The sequence below is a fragment of the Bombus impatiens genome, unplaced genomic scaffold (assembly GCF_000188095.3).
Source record: "Bombus impatiens unplaced genomic scaffold, BIMP_2.2 scf_0033, whole genome shotgun sequence".
Lineage (NCBI taxonomy): Eukaryota > Metazoa > Arthropoda > Insecta > Hymenoptera > Apidae > Bombus > Bombus impatiens.
The window spans coordinates 426,792-445,253 of NT_176452.1; the positions used below are offsets into that span (position 1 = coordinate 426,792).

The 18,462-nt window shown below is 34.8% G+C and overlaps 1 protein-coding gene across 7 annotated transcripts in view; it reads right to left on the reverse strand.

Annotated features, from left to right (window-relative positions):
* LOC100748868 (collagen alpha-1(XVIII) chain) overlaps positions 1-18,462 on the reverse strand; it is a 348,873-nt gene that overhangs the window by 201,130 nt on the left and 129,281 nt on the right. The gene's annotated exons all lie outside the window — the stretch shown is intronic.

The following is an 18,462-nucleotide window of genomic DNA, read 5'->3' on the forward strand; positions in this document are numbered from 1 at the left end:
CGCGACCCTCTCCAACCCCCTCCTACTTCTCTGCCCCTCGATCCTCGGTCCAGACGGACGCTGCGTACCAGCAAATCCTCTCTTTGCCCTCTGGACACGATTCCACGAGACATTTTCAGCTATTGCATCTACTGCGATATGTGCAGACAGAAGATTTGAGGGGCGATCGAATTTTTGCGTGATTTTTGATAGGAAACGAGGAATCTATGGTTGATGTTCGGATTGATATTCGGGCGGAGAGGTGGGCTTTTTGAGGAAGATGGTTGGTTTTTTACAGGTAGATGGTGATGGTTGGTTTGGAATGCGATGTGTTTAGTGTATTCGTGGTACAGTGGTTTAACGAAATTGTGTTTGTTGATTAAGTGAATTAAAGAGGTTGGCATTAATAATCAGTCGATCGATTCGTTCAGTTTTTAAGTAGTAGTCTTGCTTGGAGCGCGGTTTTGCCGACTGTTTCAGTCGTCCGTTTCGTATCATTTCGTTCTTCTCCTCGCCATGTTTGTATATTCTTTTGTCGTCAGGAGTGTCCCAGGTGAATATTTTCACGATTATGGTTATTATATAAATATAAAAAATCTGACAGATTGTCAAACTTATATCACCTGTTTTTTTAACTTTGTTAAAAATTTGCATAAATGTGATTATAAGAAATTAAGTTAAAAAGTGACTGACCGTCAAGTGCGTGCCAGTTGTTCTTCTAATTTTGTTAAGAAATATTATATGAATATTTTTATATTTAAAAACTAATTAAGTATTTATATGTTCTCATAATGTGAATGTCCTACGTTGTATGCGAAAGAAACATTAATTCTTTTTTAAATGAAATAAATTGTGATATAAGCTCTTAATTAAAAATCTTTGTTAATTTAAAAAGTTCATTATTCAAGATGTATGTGCGACCTGATGCATGCAATAACAGATACGACAAAATAGAACTGGAGGTGGTTTGAACGAATACGTAGATACATGCAGAGGCACAAGTAGAAGTGGATCGTTTATAGTCAGACGCACTATCATACTACAGGGATCTGTACATCGCTGTACTTTTTCATAGCTGCATCACACATTTTGTGCTTTAAGTCGAAGTCATTCAAGTTAATAGGTGCATTATAAATATATGTAGCCGGAAGAAAACTTTTAAATCACGCTTCTATTATTTTTGATTGTGAAAGTACAAAATTTTCTTTTTTACTTCTTACTAACTAATATCTTATTATGCAACAAACAAACATGGTAGGTACGGTTATTAAGACGTTTCTTTAAAAAAAACAGATATTGTTAATTACATTTTTCTATTTATTTATTTTATGTTTTTTAATACTTCTTTGTATCAAATAATTTTTTTATCACTTTCGTTTTTAATTTAACATCACACGTTTATCATCGATATTTCAACGCTATTAATTTTATTTTATTCGTTTTATTATAATATTCATTAATTCGACCCTTTTAACGTATTTGTAAGCTGTTTATTTCGTTAAAGTTTTTACTGTCCTACCTCCGACAACTGGTGCCTCCACTTGTTTCATGAGGCTGTCTCTAAATGCTTTTGGTTAATAAGTCCTAAACAACCGTAATTCTTTAGCTTTTTATATTTCAAGAAGAAAATGTTGCGCGTGATGTAGCACATTAGCTATGGCACTGACGTTGACACCAAGGTTAAATTGCGAGCAAACTCTGCCGCCTCTCATATATATTTAACCTCCCTCGTCTATCTTTTCCCTTCATTGCCACTCGGTTCTTTTCTGTCTGTAGTATAAACCCAGAATACACACAGACGTAAAACAATGACTCGTTAAAACTTCCACCCATTCCGTCAAATTTTCCTTGACATACAACAATACTAAGCACTTTATATTTCCCTACCTTATTTCTTTCCCATCGCTAACAGCGATGTAATTGATTCCATTATTACATTTGAAACATGTGTCATTGAATAATATTTTTAGTCTAAAATTCGCGTAAATTCATATTTGTTTTATTTAACCCTTGATTATCATTGCAACTTGCAATCTAAATCTTCATGGTATACAAGTCACGTTTGTTCATTGACCACGTAAAATTCAATGTGTAATTCAATGTTGGATAAAGTTATGTGAAAACAGTAGAGATTGCGTCAGACAAATTTTACGGTTGTACTACTTAAATTCTTCGAAAGTCAAAATTCTATATACCTTCCTATCATAGATGAAAGGTCATAAACCCCAGACATAGCTTGAAAAACTCGGTGTTTTATACCGGATAAATCAATTTGACGTAAAATGATTTAAAATGGGGGAAAAAAGATAAATTATCAAGTTTTCTAAAAATAATTATCACCGTCGTGACAGAAAATGGAAGTCTCGCCCTCTTATTTTAAAAAAGGATCAAATAAACGAAATTTCAACTGTCGCAACGAGTGACGGCAGTTTAACTGATTATATTGATTAAAGGAAACAAACTTCGCCTCGGACAATTTAATTAAATTACTGCTGTCCTGCTTTTTTCTCGATTCGATCAATCAACCGAATGGTTTCGTTGTTCATGAACGCGATGACAAAAATTGAAATCGGAGAAATAATTATATTCGTCATCATAGATTTGATATAGTATCTCGAAGACTTATTTCTCTCGGCCACGATACATTGAGCAGAACAAGCAAACGAGACGACAGTAAAGAACACAAGAAAAGTGATTATCGGATAACAAATTGCCACGAAATAGGATACATCGTGAAATTTTGGGTAAGGCGAGAGACGTTGTATCACATTGAACGCGGCACTCGTTTCAATATGCGCTAATGAAATTACCATTGCTGTCATTCTGACGATCACGGAGTTTAATATGTGAATTAAACGTTAATCGGGCCATTAATTCGCAAGTTTCACAAGGCTATTGATTTTCCTTGGATCGAACAACGAACGCGTTATAGTTTGCCGGTTTGTCCGATACCATGGCCGGCGACAGAAACGACGAATAATCTACTGGACGTGGTTACGAAAGCAGAAAATTGGCCCGATTGAAATCTATTCTAGCGTCTTATCGACCGCCGCAATTGAATTAACCGTCCAATTATTGAGCTCGATCTCGGCTAACAATCACTACTCTTCTCGCATCCTGTCACTTGGATTAAGCAACGCGTCACGGCTAAAGAACTGTTGCCCGTTTCTCAATGTTTCATTTCTAGATACGGCAACAACTTTCCAAATGAACTAGAAACGTCTATTAAGGGAAGTAAAATGACGTTTATTATCTTTGAAATCGATTTTCTTGTTAGATATTTAATACCATTATCGCCTGTAGATATTAAATTGCGGATATTTATGTATTTATAGAAAATTTGAAGATGTTCATCAAATGTACAGAATGCACATAATATACAGCATATATGAAACATTCAAAGTATTCGTTATAATATTTAATATATAAGCTAAATCTCCATGCAGATTCCATTTCTTTATTCGTGTTTATAAAGATGTCAGATTACTGAAATCTGCCGCAATGCAGTCATTAGTTTTTGGTTTTCAGAAAGTTCGTAAAACCAGTTATTTAAAAATTAATAAAATACGCTGTACTTTCTACGATGAAATGGATTTATTTTTTAAACAGGAGTATTTTTTGATGCTAATAGTTTCACGGTGTAGAGAAAAATCCAAAATTCTAAAGTTCCACCATGTAAATGTACTTGTCTCTAATATCTGTTTCTATATCTTCAGTTGTGTTTAACAGGAAAAATAAGCTGGGAAACTAGGCATACAAGAGGATTAATTACAAGTACGAATTTTCTTTGTTACAAGGTAGACTACTATACGGACGTATTTATAATTTATAACTCTCAGGTGTCGACTTAACTTTCTTCGGCTACCTGAAACTTCCATTCCTTGTCGCTTCTACAAGCAATGCTCATTTTCACCATTTCTTACCGCTACCTTTGTCTCGGATAAGAAACAGACAATATTTTATAACAGTATATATTTTAAACATTATTATATTATATGCCACTCTGTTATATACTGTACTATTTATAATATTTATAACCATATACATATCTGTAATATTTGCACAGAAAAATCTTGCAAGTGATAAAGCTGAAAAAGAACGGTCAAAAGAATAACGTCAATATCCCATCCCTAAATTCTACTTCTAATTCAGTTCGAAAGATTGCATTGTACCTACGTGTGCAATATTCTTTTTAACGAAAAAACAAGACTGTGTTGCGATTGCTTGTTAAACACAATTATCGTTTTCAATTCACAAAATTTCTAGAATTGCTTTGTTGGAGGAAAAAGCAAGGTATACTGCACGTAAGTTTTTGCAATTCATGTTGAGGCAGTTGTCGATTTTTCAATTCCGAAGAATACGCGTTACCGTTCTATCGAGATTTAGAGCAAAACGATATTTTTCCGTAGGATGGAATTTGCGAAATTGCAATTTGACACTCTCGATAGATCTAAGATAATCATAAAGGAAATGTATCTTCGTTTCAGCTAAAATTTCGTCCCCTTCGTCGTTCAACGTTTCTTGTTGCTTATAACAGTTTTACTTCATTCGGTTCCTAGAATATTCTCCAATGAAAACACGAAACAGCATAAAGTCCGTAATACAATTACGACGTAGCTACTAATCCATGATCCTAGTCTACGACTAGATACCATGCATCCTAGTCTACGTAAATACATATGTATCCTCCGTATAAATCCTTGTTCGCTGTCAAGATCTTAGAATACGTATCCGCTAGCAATTAGTTCCGTATCACCTCGCTCAAATATTTCACAAATCCTCTCTTGCGTATTCGTTCAAAATTATAATAAGAACTACGCTGATCATAAATAAATTTCCAAACACCGATACCTTACGAATCAACGTATAGGACGCTGTAAAACGAATAAATCGATGAAAATAATTCGCGCAACGACGTTACCATGAAAATCGTTCGCTTAGAAACGAACCGATCGTCGTTAAACGAGGCCAGTTAACGCTTGCACGTGAATTTTTAATGGCGCGAATAATCGACGAAGAGAATGGCGACGTATGATCGCTTGACGGCCCATAATCCACAACTGTTCGATATAAACGATTTGCTTGTACCCTACTCCGTGGCATGTTCACGAATTTTTCACCCGGCTCAACGACTCGAAACACCATAAATCCAGCCTGACCGTAAAATTCGTATTGTCGCGCGTTTCACAGGCTAAACCGATACAACGACGCTTTTTTCCCTCTGACTCTCCACGAGAATAAATATCAGATGATGGCTATGCCTATTTTCGTCCGTGCCAAGTGGACAAATTTCTCTTGAAAGCTTGAACGAACACGGGTTTCGCCGTTGCGTAAAGGTTTGCGCGTGCTATTAACCACGAGATTTTTTTCTTTCAATGAAGAAGAGAGATGCGCTTCACGATTACCATTCTACGATATTACAAAACGGAACATCAGTCGTGACGTTTTGTTTAAATATAGCATATATCGATGATTTTTCGATACAATTTTTTAGGATCCCTTAAGCAATTTTTTAAAGATGTTTTCGAAAATAAATGTGAGTGAACTTCATTTATTGGAAGAATTGATTTTACTTGTTTAAATATAAGCTCCTATTATACGAATAAAAACTCACAGGTAGTTGGATGAATCAGTGCGGTAGAAGATTTACGAGGAAAATGATACAAGTGATAAAATATCGAACGCTGCAGAGGTCACAGTCCCGGAAGTTGCATCACAGATTACGGTATACTTGAGGGACGAGTGAATTTAGTCAGTTTATGCTGTATTGGGAATTCGTGTTTTAAAGAAATTACACAAATACGTGAATTAATATTTTGCCTCGTCAAATATTTTTCGAACGCGTCGACCGTATAATTCTACGCATTCTTTTAAATTGCAAGCAAGATTTCTAAGCAATCGGATAACTATCTTTTAATTGCTCTGTAAATTATTCTCTTCGTACTTGTTTCTTCGACGTTCTACCAGCGAAACTTCTTCCCAGTGACTTTTCCTTCTTTAAATTTTTGAAGTTAACCGAAGTTCCCCTGGAAGTTAGCCCAGACAAGCGTAGAGAGTGGTTAAAACGAAAAACGGATCTCGATGGTCTTCACTGTAAAACGTAAAGAGACTCTCCGACACAAAGCAAAGACGAGAAAGCCGATCGAGTCTGGACATTTCAAATCTTTTATCTCCTCATCGGTGGGATTTCTCGCCTGAAATTCGATAAGACGAAACGAAACGAAGTGTTAAAAGCTTCAAAATTTGGGGATGATATTAATCGAGTATCTAGTCGAAATCTGAGATAATAGTAAATGAAACAATAAATAAATAAGAAACGATTTTTTAAATGCAGAAGTAAGATCTATACTTAAATATTTCCTCTTAAAATAAGCCCTCCAGTTTGAAGCAATCAATTCATCCAAAAGAAACCTTCTCTTATAAATCTTCAAACTCTACCTTCTTTCCTCTACATCGCGTACTAAATAGAAAATACTAACATCCAAGAAATGACGCCATTATCGCATCAACTTCTCAGTTCCAGTAATGGAAGAGCTTCCTAGAAAGAAGATTCATAAAACAAACTGGTAAATCGAGTAAATTACGTTAGGAGCCTGACGATTAATTTTAATCTTCAATATTAGCTACGTTTAAATTGATAATTGTAATGACTTTAAACGACTGTAATATGTTCAAATTATTCTCAACCTTATGGATCATAGACCCTTCTTTCATAAAGCCATTTAATCGTACATTTAATCATCGATCAAAGCTAACACCTAAAGAAACTTCGAGGGAAAAACCATTTATTCCCAAAAATTGTCTCGTGTTCTCCGGAAGATTGTTAGAAAATGAGCAAGTAAAATTTCCTAGGCAAAAGAACGCGACAGTCTGGACCGTATCTCTTTTCGTTTAAACAAAGCGGCCGATGCGAGCGTAATTCCCTGTCCTCTGCACCGCAATTTCATTGTTCCTGCAGTGAATGCTGAATCGACGCGACCGATACAGCGCAACAGTTTGACAAGGACAGCTTCGACCGGTGTGAAATGCACTTCGGCCCAACCCGGAAGCCTTATCGTGCTCGTTACACGGCTGTTCATGTGCGACAAACGGTTTCGTTATGGTTCACTGCGTCCTGCATTGGAACTTGCACGTTGTTCCTGTTTTCGCAACATTTTGTTCCATCCAATCGAAGAGCTCTCTTTCTCTTTCTCTCTCTCCTCTCTAATATACCTTTCCCTCTCTTTTTGAAGGTCCATCTGTACATATCTCACCTATTCTATGTGTTTTTATCCTCTTCTCTCCCTTTTACTCTATCCTTTCCCGTTTTTCCGTGTCGAATGGAACAACAGACCTAGTCGTATCCATGTCGCTATCACGAGGTTATTATTTAAACCGCTTTTGTTGCGTCAACTGTAAACTTTGGACACCGATACAGCGAAAATTGTATTATCAATTGAAAAACTGTACGTAGACCACTGATGTCTTTCCGAAATTCTAAAGAGTTTGAGAATTCTAACGAGTAATTATAGTCGTCCATGGTTGTTTCAGTATGATGTAGTATCATACTATACTAATTATTACTTTCTAATTATTTATTATTAATTTTGAATATTAAAGAGACTAGAAAAAGGAACATATCGTATAGAAATTCTACCGCAATTTTATTCTCTGTTTGTTTATTCTTCGTATAAGACAGTAACGAGAAATTAGCAAGATTGATTTTTATTTTCACGCTTTAGATAGATTTAGATAAGATAAATAATACTTTTGCTTGGATATTCTTATCATCGATTCAGTTATACTCGTTATTGTATTTCTTTCTTCCTAATGGAATTACAAATCGGTTTTTCACAAAAATTATCGTTAACCAAAGATAATTTCATTTCGCGTTATGCGTATCGAATTCAATCAATTACATTATTTAATGCGAACAGCGATTGGCGTATTCCTACATTATTCGAAGAGTAATAACGATCGTCCTTCTTCACCACTAAATTGGTATCACTTATCCTACATTCGATGAATTATCCGTTCCATTATAATAAATTTAATTCCTCTCCTTGATGTTATTATTGCATACGTATATCATTCCGCTATGGATTATCATGGCTTATGATGTTGCGAGGTGAATTTATCCTCTTCTGTCGATTATTCATACAGTTTAGTTTAACCACTTGTGAAAATACCTCTGTATTCATCGCCCTCTCGTATTATTATAACCTTTTTACGACGAGAATCATTAGGCTATTAGAAAGGCGATACGAGAAATTCCATTGTCTCTGCAATTACGCTAGCAGAATAATTTGTATAGGTTAAAATTACTGATTTCAGATACAGGCAAATACGAATTTCAACTGCGATTACGTACTACCGAAACGAAATCAATTCATTAGCATGAAACAGAGTGAGTAACGGTAGAGCGGTGAATAGAAACAAAGCTTTAAATTGAAGTAAATAATTCGATAGAAATTCCTCTTTGATAAATATCATCTTTCTATGTACTTTTCAATACGATTATCGCGGATTAGTGCAATTTTCAGACGAAACGAACACTGAACCTTACACATATGCATATTGAAATGAGAGAAAATTTTGCGAAGGAAAAGAAATTAGTGAAACAAATATTACGATAAACATTTGAAATAATTCGAAAGTGTATTTTGAAACAATTTATAATTTAAAATAATTCACTTCTATATTAATAGAAAACCAAGATCGAAAATCAAATTCTATTCTTTCTGTCTACGTTATTTGTTCGGTAAATAATTCTCTTGCAAGGCAAATCCAAATAATTTTTCGTTGAAAAATTTATTTCTCATTACGACGTAAATGCCTACGCTCGAACGATCGTTCATGATTCGTTCGTCTATTATCTTGGACGTATCCGATTGAATCGACGCAAACCATCAATCTGGGGGACCATGGAAAAGATAACCACAGAGATATCGTTCCAAGATACGTTTGTATCCTTCCACGACTCTTATTCGCGTGCGTTTCCTTGGTGAAATGGCTCGAAAACAAGGGATTCAACGGCAAACAAATCGATTCTTCCCCTGGGAGTGGAAACGCAAAAGAACATTCGACCTATTTTTTTCTTTCTCCCTTGCAAAACGCAGCTCATTTTCTTTCCCCGTCAATGTTCCTTCTCTGTTCAACCATTATATCTCTTGCTCTTTCTCTCTTTCTGCGCTTTCTCTTCTTCGTGCCTCTGTCATTTTACCGTTGCAATCCTGTTTATCCCTTTCAGGTCGAATTTCACTATCGATCCGACAGATCTCAGGTAAACTAATTTCAGCCCCCAAAAAGCATTGGTTAACGCGGTCCATACCATCCCTTTGCGCCCTTATCCACATCGAATTACGATAGCCCGCTATCTCTTTCTTCTCGCTTTTCGTCTTCCTCGTATTCTCTTTTTCCTCGCACTGTGTTTCTTTTTTCTTTTCGCTGGTTTTATCGATTACAGACGTCGGTCATCCCCTGTTCGTCAACGTTTCGTTTGCCAGTTAAAAAATCTACACTCATTCCCTCAGTGACTCGTTAGAAGAGTTCTCTATTTCCGGTCAAATATCGATGAATCGCGTGTTGAATTTTCGAGGGACACAGGCAACGTGATTTCTGACGGCTGCCTCCGTAAAATTGTCTTTGAAAGTGCCGCCACCGAAATTCTCTCGGGAAAATGTTACAGGAATGCGCGATGTTCTATCTGTTTGATTGTGTTTAATAATATTGATGCAAAAGGAAGAAGTAAATCTCATATTTCTTTCTTTTTTTTTTTTTTGTTTGTTTTTATTTATGCACTTGCACATCGCATACCTCCGGCGTATTTGTACGAAGACTGGAGGGAAAAACACGATAAATCACATTTTTTACTTTTTACAGGAAAGCAATTTTTAAATTTAGTACCTTGTTGTACATATTACCAAAGTTTTCTTTCCGTTTGGTTTTGAAATTGGGCACACGTTGTTCCATTCTGTTTGTAATTAAAAAAAATATTGCTTGTCATAATATTAAAGTTAAAGGTATTAAAATGTTGCTGGTGAAATGAATTGTTTGTTATAAAACTTCATCAGCATAAAAGCTATTGTTAAGGGGCTTATATCTTTGAACCGAACATATCGTTTTCATTTCCAGTTATACGATACTCTACATTCATAATCCGTTTCGTCAGTTGGCTCCGTAAAAAGCATGAATATTGCATAAACATCAATAATTTGATGAACAATAACAGGTAAGAAAAGCAAATGTCTCATCTATATCAATTTGAAATAGACACTTTGATATAGAAAATGACTAATTATTCAACTATTTAACTATGCCAACATTGCTTTTTATTTGCAATTTTTATATCCATCGACTTTCCTTATAAAAATATCTTTGCTGTAATAAAAGATGCAGCAATTTTCCTGAGGATTTTAACGCTGCGAAAGCTTTTACAGTTTATTTATGTAGAAAGCAAAATAAACTTTTTAGAGCGTTAATTTCCGATCGGTCGCTATTGCTGCGATTTTAATAGTCTTTAGATAATCTAGCAGTTGTCAGAGGATTAAAAGGTGTCTGGTTTCAATAGCCATATCGATATCAACGATGCTTCCATTTCAAGGAGCAATTACCAATTTTCGAGTTACTCTTGCCACTCATGTACAAACCAGCACGAAGGGTGAGTAAATGTTAATCTCAATTATAAAATCTCAATTATGAGAGAAAACAATTACGAAATAAAAAAAAGTTCGCATAAATTCATTGAACTTTTGCTCGGTATTAAGACAAATCCGAGGAACGTAACAGGACGAAAATCTATTGTACTATAATTTATTATTCGAGCGAGTGAATCAACTTTGTTCGAAATTCACGTTAATCTCGACGCTTCTATTTCGACAAGTAGAATAACCCGAATCAAGCAACAACAAGAAGAATATTACATTACGCCCGGTATCCTAACATGGCTGCAAAAAGCACGGCTACGATTTAGCAGCCACTCTGGCTTATCCTAAAGGAAAACATATTACCTGACATTTCTGAGGACTGACGTAGCAGACGAACAAGAACACAGGCGATACGTTTGCGGTAGGCTTTTTCGAGCGGAACTTCGCGTCACTAATCACCCAGTTGCTTCAGGAAAAAATCGATGACCTATCTTGCTTCAACGACCACTCAATTAGCTGGCTTTCTTTCATCGATCTGTTCCTATCTAAATCACACGTATCGTGGAGCAATACAAAATTTTTGGAAAAGAAATCGTGACTCTCCTTTTATCGATTTTATCAATGATCAAAAAGTCCTTCGATCTGGTTTTATACGTATAGAACATTCTGCGTTCAATGATATGCCCAAAAAGTAATTAATTGTGCTCGCAAGAGTAAAGATCTTCAATATGAGAAAAAAGTAGACGGTGAAATAGTAGACTATATGTTATTTAACACTAGGACTATCAGAGTGATCGAAATAATACAATAAACAATCGAAACAAACAATAATTTATCTGAATTTAGCAGGGGGCAAACAATTTATATAATCAAAGTATAGTAGAAGCTCTCCGACGATTTATTATTTTTTGTTTATACAATAGGAGCTCGCGTCCAGATAAATAAAATCACCCAACAAAAGTTAGTCATTCAGTTAATCGGGTATTAATTAAAATTTCGCTCAGATAAATGGAAATCGAATAAATAATTCATAATTTTTTATATAAAGAGTCGATTATCAAATTTTGTACCTTTAAATTTTTCCTTCGCGTTATTTCAGTTTAACTTCTTTGACACATTTTATACTGTTGTTACCGGTAGTACTAGTATCAATAAAATGTCAATTTTGAAAAATTACATTGCCTTTTAGATTTTCTAAAATTTATAGCAGAGAGGTTGACCAGCTTCAGGCTCGTTAACCGATACCGATTAGTTAAAAGATGCTCTCGATTTAACAAACTTAGCGTTGGCAATTTGTATCTTGCGCTTGTATCTTGTTTCACTGTTTGCGTGATTATTGCAGCTGCAAATTGGATGCAACTTCGTCGAATTCAGAAGCTTGCAAAATTCAATCCAAACACTCGCAAAGTTCTGAGTTAGTAGAAACCACAAATTGGTTTAAATAGTTTTAAATGTTCAAAAGTCACACAAATATAACGTTTTATTATCGAAGGAAAGGATAAGAAAAATATAAGGAATAAAATTTACGATGCAAAGTATTTTTTTTTTTAAAGATTCGTGAATCAAGAGCAAGGCGTGTGAACGTCGATAAGGGTTTTTTGGTTGGTTTTTTTTCAACTTTTCATATGCCCTGCGCGAGCGAGCTGCATAGATTATGCAAGCACGCAATACAGGAACGTTGGTCACGTTCTAGACTTGGGAAATCGGGTCGTAATCCCATAGTCCCTGTCGGATATCCGACATTCTCCTGGGTTTACAATGCACGAATCGCCGTCAAGAAGCGAGAGGCAACACACACATACACATGCACAGACTTCCCAGCTTTCTGATTCCTAATTAAAACTTAGATATTTTCATAACCAGTGATTGATATCCTGAAATAAAGTGAACTAAAATTGGAACGATACAGGTATTTCAATTTTATGAACAATTGGCTAGACACAGTTTCATATAGATTTTATAGTGGAATTTTCTATTATATCACATACATATATACTTTTCGCAATTATACAAAATTGTAAAAAATAAACGATTAATTCTTCTCCGTTAACAAGCATTCTTTTATTTCTCGATGAACTTTTTCCATGTCAACTGTATATCGACACAAAAATTCACGAGGGCGCGCTTGGAATGCTATGATTTCAAATGGTATGATTAAAAAGTTAATTATTTCTTCTTTCTTGTACACAAGCACGAAACGAAGGGAATTTTTGCGAACTAGCCTAGAATACGAATGTCGTGCAAAGATAATACTGGAAAATAAGAATACAACGTAGATAAAAAGTTAACATAGTACGTATAGAATTATTATTATTATATATTGGAACTAATTTGATAATTTTTCTTCGAAAGAAATACAAATGACAATGTCAGCGCTAGTTAGATTCAAAGAGCGGCTTATACAAGTAAAGAGGCCAATTAAGAAGCAGAATTTTCTGTTGTTTCTATATTCTCACACCAATTTCTTATCATCGTTGTTTCCTGATTGACCAAATATCCTTTCGAATCTACAATGCTTGCCCGCATGCTTTTACCATTCCATCGTCGTATCTAATGTCTAATTTACAATCTGCTCGTTCCCTTTGTTAATTTGGAATATCTCCGCAGCCCTCATGCGTCGACGATTCAAAGTGTCGAAACCTAGATCCTAGGTTTGCTCTCACGGAGAAACTGCAAACATATTTTTCCTCTCAATGTTTAACGTTGGTACTCCATCAAGATTCACTGAACCAATATATTTCTGTACATTTTACTCCCTACGAATCGTACATCCGCATTATAACGGATAAGATAATATTTTAATTCATGTATTACGCGCATAATCATCAATGACGATTTATTCTTTTAATTATCTTGTAACTTATACTTATTTTTATATTCTTAAATTTTTATTTTATGATTATAATATTTCAGCTATATTATATATCTTCAAAATTACGCACCGTGCGTTTATATATTTTAAATATTATTCACTTATCATCGGACTGTTATATTTCGTTATCACGACTTTGGATTGGTATCAAACGATCAAAATAATTATAACAAATTCTAATTATAATAAAGTTCTAGTCATAGATCATAATTCCAATCTAAATCGGTTATAGAATGTTTATACTGGTAAAGTCGAATTTATACTATTCCTCTTTCGAGGAACGCTGCTTTCATTTGCAGATGGAACGAGGATCAAAGGAGCGATCATCCGTCGTATTCCTTCAAAGTGAAACAGTATAAATTTGGCTTAAAGCAATTAAGCCCAAAGTGAAAGGTTCAGAGTGAAAGATAACCGCAGTTTACCAAAAATTAATTTCGTCGATCATCCACAAATAATAAAATTGTAAAATATCCAATGACGGAAGAACTAAAAATTACCAAATACTAATACATTTGTTCTCCGCTATAGTTTCATGTCATCGAGACAGTTCTCACTTGCCACGCTAGAAGATGCTACGATGTTGATCGTCGATTCTGCAGAAGCTGTCGATGGACAGATAAAGAGTATCCTCGTTCGATAGTTCTCGTGGACAAGTAACGAGAACAAATCAGATTCTTTTATTTGCGACAAAACAGCGCTGTGTTTGCACAGGTGCATTGTCTACCACGCGAAATACGATTCCGTGTTAACCGATGTATCCAGAAACGTTGCAATTGTCAATTCTAACGCTGATACCTGTTAGCGAACAAATGACTCCTGAGATTCTTGATCAACAATTTAATCGTTCAACTTGTTTTCACCTTTAAATAAGTTCTGTTTTCCCTGCCACGTTGTCTCATCGTAACGTTTATTGCTCGCGGGAACAGCTTTCAATTGAGTTTCGATTTTTCCTGGCTTTTATCTTGCCTGTTCGAAAGTAGAAACTGTCCCATTACTTTCTTTCTATTCTCTTGTTTGCTCGTTGACGCATCCCTTTGTTTCTCTCTATCATTTTCGATTTTGTTATCCTTAAAATACGTAACCGGAGCATACAGGATAATAATAATAGAGGAATTTTATGGTTTGTCGCTTCACACGAGATTTTTCGTTCGAGTGAACGCTAGCACCCAGCGCGGGATAGATTAATGATCACTTTTTGAACGAACAATCTCTGCTCGGTCGAAAAGAATTGATGGAAAGAAGCTTCTAACGATTGATACTCATACCTCGGAAAATGGAGTGAAACGAGAAAAACGATTTGAAAAGAATCGATCGATTTATCTGTTTTATCTGCATATTTTGGTGTTTGATATTAACGCTCGAGCAACTCGGCTGTAAAATTTGACGTCAATATCAGCTAATATTAATTCCGTCAAAAGCATTTATATGTTCTTAGTAATTGCAAGAAAAGATAGAAACTGAAATCCGTCATTTTAACGAGTTCGATAATTCTAGCGTTAAATCACTTCCGATACAGATAAAATTACTGAAATCAATAGAAATTTAATTCATGCTAATGCAAAATTACGGTCCATTCTATTCTGTAATGAGATATTTCAATTAAAGATATTCTATAGCGTACGTTTTCAAACATATGTTTTTTTATTAATTGTATTAACTTATTTGTTTAGAAACTTATTACTTTCTGTAACCCATCTCGATGGACGAAATTAATATTGAAAATGAATTTTGATAAGAAAGAAAGAAAGGAAAGAATGACATTCTTGTTACAAATTGAAAATTGATGGAATATTTCGATCACATTCGATGGATCTAATACGTTCGTTAGATACAGTCATTTCAACGTTCTTGGCGACACACGAAACGTGATTTAGTATTAACGCAACCCTTCGGAAGGACGTGCTCGAGTTCCGAAATCTACTCGCGTACCATTCCGGTTGCTCGAAGAAGGTTAGTTCTTAAATTTCATGGGCATTTTACGCTTTACCTCGTTGAACACACGGAACACCGTTCTCTTTGGTAAATTTAATTTCACGTCGCGTATGTTTGATAAAGGAATTCAACCGTCTTCCAACACATTTCTCACGTTGGATAAATAAAATTTACCAGATGCTTAAATTTACACTTCCAAGACCTAAGCTTCTTATTAGATATTTTTATATGCAGAGTCTAAGGTGAGATAATATTTTTGTACTGGATTAGCTTTTTAGTTTAATTTTCTACACAGAGTTTCGTTTAAGATGACAATATATATATATATATATATTGTATCATTGTTACTTTACATATTTAACTTGTTTATATTTTGAGAGAGATGAAACATAATTGGCGTAGTTAGATATCAATAAAATAAACATGTAACAAAATAGAAACATTTTGATATTAGTTGCATGATATTATGTAATGTCATAACAAGAAGCAATTTACGAAACTGGAAGTAATACTTAGTCTAAGTTTGTTACACCTTAACTTGCGTGAGATTGCCTTAATATAGGTAGTATGAGGCGTCTAACCAAAGACGAACCATTCTACTTACGATACAGACCGCAGCTTCATTGCTTGTCCGACTAAATACTGACTATTTCCTTTAAATGGTGAATAACAAATCTACGAATTTTCAAACTGAATCCACGATAATTTTTGTATAATTACGTATAACTAATGAAGAATAGATAATTTATCCAGTATGCATTTGCTATATAATTTATATATAAGATAATTTTTCATAATTTATTCAAGTATTAAGACAGAATATTTGACAATAAAATTAAAGAAGGAAGAAGTTCTTTGGGCCACATTTAGGACATTTTCGCCCGGTCATCGGGAATCTTATCCATTACCGAATTAAATCTCCGCCCCGGGAATATCAGGTTGCTATCGATTGAACTGTAACTGCCTGATCAGATACAGGGTCGTTCTACTTGAAGCGGTAGCTCGCCATTCTGAGCTAGTTTGCCAGTGGTTATTGACACAAAGTTATCTGAGATCACCACTTAAACGATACCTCGATGCTGTGACTTAACGCATTACCGTTATTTTGATAATCTTCACAATAGTCGCGGGGCGTTAAAATCTGCACGAGTTTCGCCTCTTTTGAAGCTTCGGAAAGCGAATGAATTATTACATTAGAGTTGTAATATCAAAAAAGAGGGAGTATACGCTGGGTCGTCTATCATATATTTAAGTTCCAGTTTTCTCGGGATAGTATAAGTTGTAAATTTAAGATATAAACTAAGAGTCGCAAGAGTGCTGGGAAAGAGAGAAAGAGAGAGAGAGAGTGTAAGTAAAAGTGTATGCCTTGGTGACGTCAAAGCTAAACGACTAAAGGAGTAGAGAAGGGTGCGAGGATTGAGGGTCAGCATTTTTTGACCTGAGAAGACAAAAATTATAAGCCGAGTGTGAAAATAAGACGTACGAAGATATTGTAGTCAGTTTTTGCATTGGGTATTGCTTGTTAAAATAAAACTAAACTTCACTTCAAATAGAACATCCTTTCTTGTCCTTACTCTAGACTATTTAGATACTACAGAGTTTTGATTTAATTCTTCGATATAATACAGAAGGTGTTTAAATTCACAATCAAAGGAGTTATTAATTCTTCATTCGAGGAATCCAAGTTATACGTAGAGTATTTGAGCCTTTGATATGTATGATTTTAATTTTATTCATTTGTTTCTCAATTATCATATCTCTGATTCGAAACTGTATATACATACGTGGAATCTCAAGCTAAAATCATAAACTTTGATACACTCTGCGTAATTTCACAGATAACGCGGTCACTCGAAGATGACATTAAACATTAAATTAGATGAAGTTTAAGGATATTCTAATTTCGATCAGGTAACGTTTGAGTATATCCCAATTTATTTTGAGGCAATGTAGCCTAGTCTGTTTAATCCAACTATAAATTCATGTGAGATGGCTTTTGGTCGATAGAACGTCGATAGTTTTCATGCATTTTTAATCCTTCTTCTAACTCTACCCCCACCATTCCAATTTCTTCTTTTTTTTTTCATTCTAACTTGGCTAGATTACGGTGATTCCCCAACCGTAGAACGGATCGTGATTGTTTAAATCGTCTCTCGAATTAACTCTGCGGCCGAATGCAAAGTTGCGGTGTTGCAGTCACGAAAAGAGACAAACGAGCCGGGTTACTAGGATCCCCAAAGAAACGTATTTCATCAGCACTGTAATGCCGCTTCTGGATAAGCGCCACTGAAATATTTCGAGCAAACTGTAACTTAACTTGGAATCCAAGTTTGTTTAAACAGGGACCACCACTTTTTTTCTGCGACTACTTAGTGTACCGGTTTGGGTTCCGACTGTCGATAGATTTAACACGGCCAAGGTTTTAAAGGAGAAAAAACTACTGGAAAAATATAAATTCTTTTTCTTTCGATGCTAATCGACCTACGATTTAACGTTCGTGAAATTATTAGGCTAATAACGATGGAGACTCTGGGAACTTTACGCTGATGTAAATTTTGTTATTGTAATTTATTTTAATTTCAGTGTTATGAATACTATTTTGAATATGGATTGATCGATAATTGGCGTGTTACTTCTCTTCTATTAATTTTTCAAGTTTAATTCTTCAAAATTGTTGCTCTAAAGTTCCACATTCTGTATTACTATATTATACTTATAGCAAAGAATATTACTGAACCATATTTCATGATTTATATACATAACCATATTCATATACATGTTAAATATTCCGACCAGCAATCTACATAAATAAATTTATGAAAATAAGATTTCCTTTTTCGAGGTGTTGAATATTAATCGTGTGTCTGAACATTGTGGATTTGACAACTTTATAAATAGTAGCATGGATCGATTTAGTTCCAGAGCAAATGATATAATTCAATGTGTAAGAAATAACAATTCGTTTCGCCGTTTAAACAATAATTACACATTAGGTAAATCGTTTAATGATTTATTTAAATTTCAAAATTATCGTAATTCTTTATCCCCGTTGGA